The 12,119-nt window shown below is 34.5% G+C and overlaps 1 long non-coding RNA gene across 1 annotated transcript; it reads left to right on the top strand.

Moving 5' to 3' along the window:
• Positions 1 to 2,708: 2,708 nt before the first annotated feature.
• Positions 2,709 to 6,704, top strand: LOC125488985. Its single transcript, XR_007266642.1, has 2 exons — positions 2,709 to 3,319; positions 6,480 to 6,704. It is a non-coding gene; the product is annotated as an uncharacterized LOC125488985 (long non-coding RNA).
• The last annotated feature ends 5,415 nt before the right edge of the window (positions 6,705 to 12,119 follow it).

Raw genomic sequence — 12,119 nt, 5'->3', positions numbered from 1 at the left:
ACACGTATAAAACTAAAGGATATTAGCCAAATCCTATGGTAAACGTGCAATTCCCAAAACATCCTGTAAGTGCATACGCAATAGGTAGGTACAGTCGGATACCTATAGGTACAGATCACTGAATGCCAAACAATAACAAACTGTACTTCCCACTTATAAGATCGAATTTTCTGCTTAAGCATTCCACTTTGTGACTTTGTGTTGAGGTACACAGGCGCACAGGGGGGTAATTCTACCTTACAAAAAAACAAATTTACAGAGCGCGCTGCGCTTACCACGACTTTATATCGTTGTATTAAAAGTATAGACGGTCGAATGGCGTAGTGGTTAGTGGCCCTGACTACTGAGCCGAAGGGTTCGATTCCCGACTGGGGCAGATATTTGTTTAAACACAGATATTTGTTTTCGGGTCTTGGATGTGCCCGTAAAATGGCAATTACATTGGGACTAATATAACACTGGCGAAAAGTGGGTGCAGCAATGCACTTCTGTCTACTCCGCAAGGGAGTACATTAGTATAGTGCCACAAACTTATCTGTTCCGGTGAGAGCTCACGTATATGTCTAATATTTCTTGATTCTATAAGAGTTTAAGTTAGCCTGTAGTGGTAATTCACCCTTGCAGTTTTTATAAACCTATCTAATCAATATGAATATATAATTCATAGGTAAGTTATGAGATATGGATCAATTTAGTTCGCTCTCCCGGAACAGATAAGTTGGTCGCACTATACAAGGTGTGAGTGTTTTTTTTTATTGCATCACAGCTCTCAAGCTTTCGTTTTTTGACGAGCCAGAATAACCCTCTGGCTACAAATGCAGTTATCCTATAACCGTACGAAGCGTTTGCTTTTAATTGTTCTCGTTGCCGAAACGGGTTCACAATCTGCTACAAACCGTGTAACTTCTTAGTTTAATAGAAACGTTCAAGTAGAATTCGGATGAGGACATGCACATTGCATATATTGGTTGTACTGCTGATCCAAACATGGATTGACCAGCTTTATTTGGTAATCTTGGACAATGCGTTTTTTTTTTTTTAATTAGTTATTTTATTAGGTACTTTATTTAATCAGTTGGTTAAACCTGTGTACAAACTTTCTCGATAACTTGACTTTTAGACTAGATATTATGAGTTTTATACTTATTGCAATTACAAAAAATTGCTTGGAATAGTTTATGTGGATAACGGGATAGAATTATTAGGGATTGTCCCGAGAAGGTTACATTTGGGGCTACCGTTTGAAAGCGTTTTCAAAAGGAAGTTATGTTTTTTTTTCAATTGGCGGGGCTATTTGCCCTTACACTTCACCTTAAATAATAATAATATGTAAGTATTTTAATCTCTCACGTTTGCTTCATTGTATTTGTGTTTTTCATGGTCATGTAAAAGCTGTTGCGGAAACCATTAATTCATACGGTCACGTGAGATGCGAATTAACCCACTACCCTTAATTACGTTCTCTCATGCTTCATTTCCGCTGAAATACGAACCCCCTTAAATGATTTGAAATAAAATCGTACACTATTTCCATAACAGGCGCTTTGCTAATAAGCATAGTTATACCGTTTTATTATTATTATTATTATTATTATTATTTATTTAATTACAAAAGTTTACAATATATTTTTTGCTTAACCTAGTGATACTGAAACTTGTTACAGTTTGTACGACCACTAGTCATGCAAAGACCTATAAGATATTCAAACTCAAATTATGTTTTACGACTTGGGGAAATTCGCTTTTCCATACTAACTTTGTTGGTCAGGTGATTTTTGAAGTACCCTTTTTCTTCTTCATGGCTGCTTTCGAACCTACATAGATTCAGCTTATTATAGTAGTTAAGTGAGTGCATGGCATCAAATAACTTAGTGCATAAAAATTGTGAGAACGCAATGTTTTCTAGTCACGAGGTTTTGTTAGCGTTTAAATTTACCAATGCTATTCTTTACTAATATCAAGCTACTTATTTCATCATAGGTCTGGCCGGATTACTCTAGGAGTTGTTCTTTAGTTCATTTAGTTTCTATATTGTCTGTGATTCGCATTAACTGGCCGGTCACTCGATTCATTCATGCATTCATTCAAGATGGCAGAAAAAAACAAGAATAACTTTTATGGATTTATGTTTTGTTATTAGATTCCTTTTTGAATAGTTTGTGTTTCTTATAAAAGTATTTTACTTCAAACTTCCTCAGTGTCTTATTTTCAGCATCTTCTATAGTACCAAGCTAACATTTCAGAATTGAGATGAGTAAGTCTACGCCCACCGGTAAGTGACTTTATTTCTGTGCTTAGTTATGAAAATTGTTATCTATATAACAATATGCAGTTTCTATGATCACTGAAAATTAATTTACGCATCATTAACCACTATCTTAAGAAATTAATATCACGTAAAGTCCAAATAAGGTTATAAAAGGTAAAAACGCGATCATCACGCTATATTCGGCGAAAATTTTATCATTGTGATTAATTTCAATATCGAAAAGTGCAAAACACAGCTTTATAAGGTAGTTATGTATTAAAATCGTTGTCTTGCAAACAGCAACAGTGAATGCTGCAGTACTTTATTTGAAATATCGCGTGCGTATTAGGCCTAAATGCAAAATGGAGAATTCGCAATTCCTCCCATTATTGTGAATTAGCAGTAGCAACTGTAGCAAGTCAATCAATAATTAATAATCAAAAGTTTATTTGCGTCTTTGATTCAATTGATCAAGTAATAACTGAATTTTAGCATGAACTGACGAAACCGTCCTTTAGAGTATTGTACTCTATTACTCTATATCATTTAAGCGTGCTCGATAATCTATCTATCTATAACACTAATAGAGTACGCTAAAATACCCCTTTTTTTTACACATTTTTACTATTCATATAATTAGGCAAAAACACATAATCAAAACCAAAAAAAAAAAAAAAGTCGACTATTTACTTTGGACGATCTTGAACGCAGCCACTAATGTCATTACAAACGTCAAATGTCACATGTGACAAGTTATTTTGAGAAGTTTTGAGGCTTGTTTTGTTTTGTTTGTGACTTTGCTTTTGTTTGTTTGGAATACTTTTATCCATTCGTCATGACGTGATTGATAAACATGATAACGCCGATCAAGCATCCTGTACTGATAATAATAACGCAAGCACCCCATCTAAAAATTGAAAAGTTTTGACGAAGAAAAAGGACACAGAAGTACACACAACTTTGGGAAAATGAGTTTTCATGGCTAAGAAAAGACTCAGAAAGTGATACAAATGCAAAATCCATAATCTGTGGCGAAGTTTTCTCTCTATTCCATCAGCTGGAGTTGGACACGTACGTAAGAGCGTTTGATTTTTCTTCTGTATGCTATCTGTTGACGAAAATGTTTTGCGTGCGTGTATGCTTTTATTGGTGCCTTAGTGAAGGTGCATGCATCATCTATTTTAGAACTTCTCAGATATATAATTTTATTTTACCCGCATGCTTACATTATTTTCTGTCATTTGTTTTCTTATTTTCGAATACATGATAAAACAAAAAAATACAACATATGAATTAAAACTATACATTGAATGCCTCACCATTGAGACAATAGATAAACAATACTCCAATATACCTATTAGTTATCATACCACCCAGGCCGTTCGACCTGGCTCGCAAACTGTAAAATTTTGTTGAACTTCTTTCTTTAGGAAATACTTTTAAGAGGAAAGATAAGGATGTCCTAATAATATAAGTAATATATATGAAAGTCAAATACAGAGATTAGTCGAGAACATTAAATTACCATTTAGTACCTATTTAATCATGGCCTGCAAACCTGTATTGCATTTTAATGTTACATTCATTTATTATTGTAAAGGTTTAGCATTACATTACTAACTTTCTTGCGTCAGAATATTATTGTGGATAGTAAGTACGTACCTGTATTTTAAACAAGTCAGGATATAAACAATGTCCAAAAGGATCAAATAGCACAGTCTATTCTGTGTAATCCATAGATATTCACGTCGCAACAGGCAGGTCAAATCAGAAGTATTAATTAATACTATTAGTAATATCCGCAAAATCCAAGACGTATAATGTATTTTTTCTTGCTTGGCGCGGATCTTGAGCGGCCTTGGAGTGTCTTTTTACTTGAATTAATTTAAAAACTAATTTATGAAATGAAACATAAATGCACATGAAATGCATAGAATGAATGATTTCGTAATTAAACCATTTATTCAATTCTTTATTTGTGAACATAGGTAATGTATGAATAACAGGTGTTCAGCACAATATTGAGATCTCTCTGTTCTATCTGGTCACAGATGTACAAATCATGCACACATGCTATCTCCATAATTAAAACATTAGGTACAATAAATAATTACTTAATAAATTGTGTTAATACAAGTACAATAATGCCTCAATTAATAAATATCAATATTGAATAACATTATTAATTTTATAATGTCATAGTGTATCATCAGTCAAATAATATTTATGTATAATAATGAGCATTTTCCTACTAGTAATTCATATAATTCCTTTTGAAACAAATCATAACATAAACTGTGGACTTCCACAGTACCTAATTGGGAATTTTATTGAAACTAATTTTGGACTCATACACAATATGTTTTTTTCTTCATCAATGCTGTTTTTACGACGGAAAACTTACGTTATTAATATATTGTGAACTACCTTATTAACCTTTTAAGAATCTGGGAGACTTTGACAAACAGATTTGGATTTGTTTTACAAACAATGCAACTTCATATATGTATAAAGGTGGAAAAGTAAGTATTTTGGCTTTAGTTAATTAGTTTAATTGTATTTTTATTAATAAGGACACACAAAGATTGTTTACCTTTTGTGCTGAGTGAGAGTGAATGTACATGCAATCACCCATTTTATGACATATTGTTATCCATATTAGCTTCAATATGGGTCTTTTCCAACACCTTTAAGAAGGCTGGACGTCTCAGACAACTTTTAAATCTGATAACATTATTTCCGTAGTCTAAGAACATTAAGTATAAATACATGTTATTATTCTGTTGGTAAATACCACTAGATGCCTAAGTTTTGAATACTTTATTCATGATCTGCTAAATAAATATAAATAACCATAGGTATATTACAACTTTAATGTTTATAAAGTGTTATATTTTGTATTTTTAAGTACCTACCGCTTGGTTGAGATTTAAGGAAAAGTTGTTATCTCGTATCGGAGACTATGATAATGGAAATTATATGTACTTACTTAGAATTATAACTAATGTAACACCAACATAGTTGCAATGATAATAATAATATGTGGGGACATCTCACACACGGCCATCCGACCCCAAGCTAGGCAGAACCTGTGTTATGGGTGTCGGACAGCTGATGTATCTGCACGGGTACATGGATGGATGGATACTAAATATAAATATATATATAAAATATAATAATTTATATTATGATTATAAGCAATTTTAGAAAACAATATTTGTATTCCTTGACTTAGCAAAACCCTTCATCTTTATTAGATTAACTTAAACAGGATTATATCCCATGCATTATCATAATACTATCTTACAAATGTCTAACAACAAACAAATTGCGGAACCTGGAATATTCTCTCTCTTCTTTATTGGTTTTTCCATAACTTGGTAATACTAAAATATAAATAAAACTAACTACTGACCAGCTTCCATACATAGCAATGCTCAGTCTCACATTGATTTCAATCTAAAAGTGCTTACATTTTGTGAATTTTAAAACTCAAACTACAGTGTGAAAATTTCAATTATACTCTGTCCATTATATTATTGGTTTTTGGACAGTTGAAATCCTATACATTTTGATGACTACAAAGGAAAACTAACTTTACTTACCAGACATAAGGAAGCGTCATAAAAACAAAAACATAGTGGAAGCTTTATACCTAAGTCTCTACCTTGGTGTGAATCACATAACGTCAACAACACAGATATAAATAAAAACTATACTATTTATCTGATAAAGAGTAAGTATGTTGTCCGAGTATATGTGGTTGGTATGCCGATGTGCAAGCGGTACTCACACTGGGTTGTGACTGGTATGCCGAAGCACAAGCGGTGCCCACAATACTAGTGACATTTTATATGTAAACTGAGCCTATATTTCTTATAATACTCTTATTAAGTATAATAATACTTTCTTTCACTTTAATGTTACTCAAAATAAATAAAGATTATGTTTAAATTTTAAAATTATATCAGAAACAAAATCATATCAATATTCAAATAATCACTATTTAATGTACCTACTCGTACGAATTAATTTGACTTATTCTGCTCCGAGGCCATTGTCCAGCAGTAGAACACTAATAAGAAGGCCATTGTCCAGCAGTAGAACAACAATAAGGAGGCCATTGTCCAGCAGTAGAACACTAATAAGGAGCGCACTGTCCAGCAGTAGAACAATAAACAACAAAAAAAAAAAAACAACTATTAATATATAATTTGTGTACCTATTTCAGATTCTGAGGAACAATGAACATACAGTGTAGCCGACCAAAAATTCACCTAGCAACGTTGCCGCGTAGCAGACCAGCGTCAGACCAACATTAAGTACATCAATACGAACAGCCGGAATATGGTTTACTAATTACTTATAGTCTCTTTGAGTTTTGTTTTTAATTATGATTGCTAAGTGCATTTAATATCACCGCATAGATATAATAACTTTATTAATTTTGCTAATTCATTCAGTTTGTTAACATACATTTAGAACTTGTTAGTTAGCGTTCGAATGGCCGACAGGGAATGGGGACATTCCCAATAACAGGACGGCCGACTGTTAGCGTTTAAATTTACCAATGCTATTCTTTACTAATATCAAGCTACTTATTTCATCATAGGTCTGGCCGGATTACTCTAGGAGTTGTTCTTTAGTTCATTTAGTTTCTATATTGTCTGTGATTCGCATTAACTGGCCGGTCACTCGATTCATTCATGCATTCATTCAAGATGGCAGAAAAAAACAAGAATAACTTTTATGGATTTATGTTTTGTTATTAGATTCCTTTTTGAATAGTTTGTGTTTCTTATAAAAGTATTTTACTTCAAACTTCCTCAGTGTCTTATTTTCAGCATCTTCTATAGTACCAAGCTAACAGTTTCAATTTCTGTGGAGAGATTAATCCATAAATTGTTCCGCTCCCCTACTCGCCGATATCATCAATACGGGTAATATGTTTTGTACCCTCTCTTGGTACGTTAAGGGGTGAAATTTATCTTCGCTAATAAATTATAGCCGCCTACGCAGTTCGCACAGCCTCACTTAAACAAACACGATGTTGCCACCATATTTTTCATTTAGACGACCGGATGGCGCAGCGGTTAGCAACGCTGACTCTGGTGCCGAAGGTCCCGCGTTCGATTCCCGGCCGGGACAGATATTTGTTTAAACACCGATATTTTTTCTCGTGTCTTGAATGTGTCCGTAAAATGGCAATAGGCCCGCCCCCTATTACATTGGGACTAACATAAACACTGGCGAAAAGTGGGTGCAGCAATGCACCCCTACTGCCTACCCCTGCAAGGGAGTACATTAGTACAAGATGTGAGTGTTTAAATCTTTATATAAGTATTTTTCATTTCTCCACTCGCGAATGTACCTACTGCGGTGTACCATCGTGAATTAAAATTTATCTCGGTAATATTGATAATTATCTCCTTGATTGAGGAAGTTTCGATATTTAATTAAACAGATATCGAATTTCAGTGTTGTTATTTGCCGCTAACTTTACCCCAAAAGTTTAATCGTGTTAATTTCCGTGATACGGAAAACTTGCAAATAATATTTTTAGGATTATTACTAAGTTAGAATTCTAATAAACAGAGCAAAAACTTGACTTTACAAAACCTTGTACTCTATGGTAGTTTGATGATAAAGCGAAAAGCTATATGTATAATGTTTTTTCATCCGTGTTCTATAAAAATAGTATCTGTATAGGGTAAACTGTATACTGTATCATTTCATAAAATCACTCGTATAACAGGGAGCATTGAAAACAAAATACGAATACGAATTTTCGCTGTTTCTGAGTTTGTATCAGATTAGTGTGAGTGTATTGTTTAATGCGGTATTAAAATAGGTGTACATTCCTGGGCTCCTTGTATAAAACTTGCAAAACTGTATACAAATCTATACCACACATACCCCGTAATGTACTTCTACTTATCACGCGCACTAAACAGTGAAGTGAACTGTGTGTGAATCAGGCTTTATACTCCGCTAGCATCACCATTCCACGTCACGCTCACTCCCAAACGAGACAACCGTATAACAACTTCATAAAACATCATAATCCCAGAATAGCCTGTTGGATTTCTAATGCAGTGCATGATAATGTCCCATACATCTGAGTAGTAAGCCGGGAACATGGCACCTCAGTTTATCCGGCCATATATCTTAGTGTGCTCCAACCATTTAGGCCTCGACTACACTAGGCCTTTCCCACACTTGGTACTTGGTTGAAAACATAATAAACATAGTTACGGTCTGTGAGCGCCATTCCTAGAATGCCTAAGCGGCTACAAACCAATCTACAAACATGTATTTTGATAATGTACCTAAACTGTGCTAAATAATGTCAAATGATAATCATTTTCCATTTTGTTTAAGTACATGGATTCTTCATTTTACACAAAAAAAAACTTTACATCTTTACGAGTGCGATCTGGCTAATCTTAAATAATGATTTAGCAAAATCCATACTACCTGTAATATTATACTCTATAACAACCTGTCTATCTTTATAAATACCTAATAAATAACATTAACTTAATTTGTTTCATATTGCAAACATATTTTTTAAGTCAGATAGCATTATTTTCCCTTGGTGCTTAACGGATACGTTAAAGGAATCATTCGGGAAAACGTTAGCAAAATGTGAAAACATCCTAACCTGCGCCGCTTGGCTTGTAAATCAAGTGTGACAGCTCAACACCTGACAAAAATTGGTGCGTGCCGACGGAACATTCATCAATATGTATCGACATTCAACACAGGGGTTGAGGATTTGTGTAGCGGGCTTGTTCTTTGTCATGTCTGTAGGTTAATGTATAGGCAGGTGTATGTGGTGATAATTTGATGTATAAAAACCCATAAATGCTATTGTGCCCGGCCGTTTTTTTTTCCATAGCGGGCGGGTCATAAAGCTTCAAACAACATAATAATATCTATTATTTTACTTTTCACTATCAGTTTTGTTTCACGTCAGTTTTACGTCACGTCAACATTAATTCGACAAGGTTCCACAATAGCAATTTTTATAGTAGCATGATGTTATTATTATTTTTTCAAATACCTAGTTACTGTATTATTTAACTAACCGCACGTAAATTTGACTGTAATGTAAATCCTTATACTTAAGTTAAATAAAATAAACGTTTTCTGTTATTGAAACATAACAATACATTTAATATTATTTATTTTTGTCAACGAACAAGTATTTATCCTTCCGTGGTAGATTTGCGTAAATTATTTTAATATGGAAATGTATACAGTGGAATGGTTTTCATGAAAATTTTATCAACGTACATTTTAAATGTGTAGTTGAAGATTTTTTGCAGTAAAAGCTTTTTGGAATAAAAATATTGAATAATGCATAATAATTGGATCGATGGACAGTGGTCATATTTACTATTATGCCGAAGAATCGAAAACCAAAAGCGTGGATAATTTTGTGTACGGGCAATAATATTTGTAAGAGATTATAAATAATATAATATTGATTGTTTGTTTTCGAGATAAATATGTCCTTTAAAAAGTAAAATGAGAAAATTAACAGATTTAAGCTAATAGTTTCCTTTCAATGCCCGAGATATTTTTCCACCCTGTTTATAAGGCTATCCGACGGTTCTGAAATATTCTATGAAAATTCTAAGAGGGTTCAGCGTGGAAGGTGCAGTTTTATTCTGGAGCTGCGTCCCCCGATGATTGTTCCATTGTTTGTATTGCCAACAGACGCGATGTACTCACGAAGCTAAAGCCTGATATACATGTTGGCCGAGTCTCGACGAGTCATGGCAATTGGCAAATGCCCAATGTGTGGACACAGACTTGTGATGGTTGTCGGGCCCTCGTCACTAGTGTTGCCCAAATGCAAGAACAAGACGAGACTTAGCCAGTCTTGGTCTTGGTCTTGCGCTAATACACCTGGTCTTGGTCTTGGTCTTGCGCCAATACACCTGGTCTTGGTCTTGGTCATGGTCTTGCGCTCCCAGTCTTGGTCTTGGTCTTGGTCTTGCAGCAAGAGTCTTGCAAGTCTTGCAATTACCTATTAGTCTCTTACTATTTATTAAAGTTTACTTTTTGATTTTAATAGATTTTTTTTTATTCGCTATGTTTATGGTATTAGTCGTAATGCGCATAGGTCCAGTTTTTCATTTTCTTTGATACAGTTTTTTGCATATCATAGAATTCCTAAGCGTACTTACCTATACACCGAACTGTTACACGTAACTACTCAGTGAAATAGCGCTCTGCAAGACGCAAGAGTCTTGCAGGCTATGTCTTGTTCTTGCTCAAGTCTTGCACGGTCAGTCTTGGTCTTGGTCTTGCTAAAAATACGCGGTCTTGTTCTTGGTCTTGGTCTTGCAAAAACGCAAGAACAAGACCAAGACTGCAAGACCAAGACTGAATTTGGGCAACACTACTCGTCACTCGTCTGGTTGGTGGAGCCAGGACACACGCAAGTCGGATGCCAGCATGGTCATGATACACTCTCGAGCAATGAAAAAGTTCTATCTGCCATTGACGTTCCATACGTCACTGGAAATTTTTCATTGCTTGTGAGTGTTTTTGTTTTGTCTTGCCATTGATTAGCTTACCCTTAGATTGGCTAGTAATAGGTACTTAATTTTTCACTTCAATTCTCACTTTGTAGGATTTTCATCTACATACAATAATTGTGACATGACCTCAGATGTAGTAAAAACACTTGCATCAATTTTCTTTTAACTCGCTTTGGTCGACCAATTCAAGCCAACGTGTACAGCAGGCTTAACTGTTATATTTCAGATGTAAGAAAGAGTTGGAAATTGGGAGTTGTGTTGAGTGCACCGAAACCTCGAGCTCAGAGAGTGTAGGCTTTAAAATTCTGTTTACGCTTTACACATTTTTATATTCCATTTCAGATTGCGCCCCGTAATGCCTACCTTACTAGGACACTTAGGTAGATATATATATAATTTTAATTTCTTTATTGGGAAAACCTATAGCTTACGACATTACACTTATAAACTTACACTAGGTTGACAAACACGTTAATAATAACGTTATCAGAAAAAAAAGTTATGTTATGTTAGAGTCAGAGCCAGTCAGACCAGCCAGAGGTAAATAATGAACTCAAACAACGAAGCTGAAGCGGTCCTCGACTCTCGACCTATCACGTGAGTTTAAATTTACTTTCAACAATGAAACACATAACTAACCCGTGCCCGCCTTAGGTACCCAAGTTCTCAGGTATGTACCTACTAAGTAATACTTAAAGCTCAAACAACGTCCTTAGACGGCTAGTAGACAGACAAAAACCGAGGTCTGCCGAACTGCCTGATCATATTTAGTAAAGCCATATAATGTCAATGTTTGCCAGTGGCATAATTTATAATATTCCAGCGTCTCCTCCAATTTCATACCATTAAATAATTGAAGAAGAAAAAAGCTAAAATAATTTCTTAGGCAGCGTAAATAAATATACGAAGAAGGTAAAGTTGCATTCTTGTTGTTCCCACTGGTACGTACATATATGTCACCGTACGAGACACGGCATGGCACCACCTGAATAATTCATGAGACATATGGACCTGAAGTAGACTGGATTTCAGTAGAGAATTTTAAAATATCTATATGGAGGTTTAAAATCGAAAACTCTTTTGCGGAGCAATATACGTCGTACATTTCTTTTCTGTGGAAACATTTTGAAAGAAACAAAAGCCGATCTTTCGTGGCCTAAGCATATTTTACATTATGTACTTTCCTGCATATTTTGTAAGAGTACTTACTTATTACTCACTAATTACTATAATAATACTTCGATAATGTTTTTGTACTTACCTACTTCAAAACGAAATTCTATCAAAAAAAAAAAAAAAAACACGCACTCACGCCT

The sequence above is a fragment of the Plutella xylostella genome, chromosome 9 (genome assembly GCF_932276165.1).
Source record: "Plutella xylostella chromosome 9, ilPluXylo3.1, whole genome shotgun sequence".
Lineage (NCBI taxonomy): Eukaryota > Metazoa > Arthropoda > Insecta > Lepidoptera > Plutellidae > Plutella > Plutella xylostella.
Note: the sequence above shows the minus strand (reverse complement) of the source record. Positions and strands in the feature narration are given on the sequence as shown.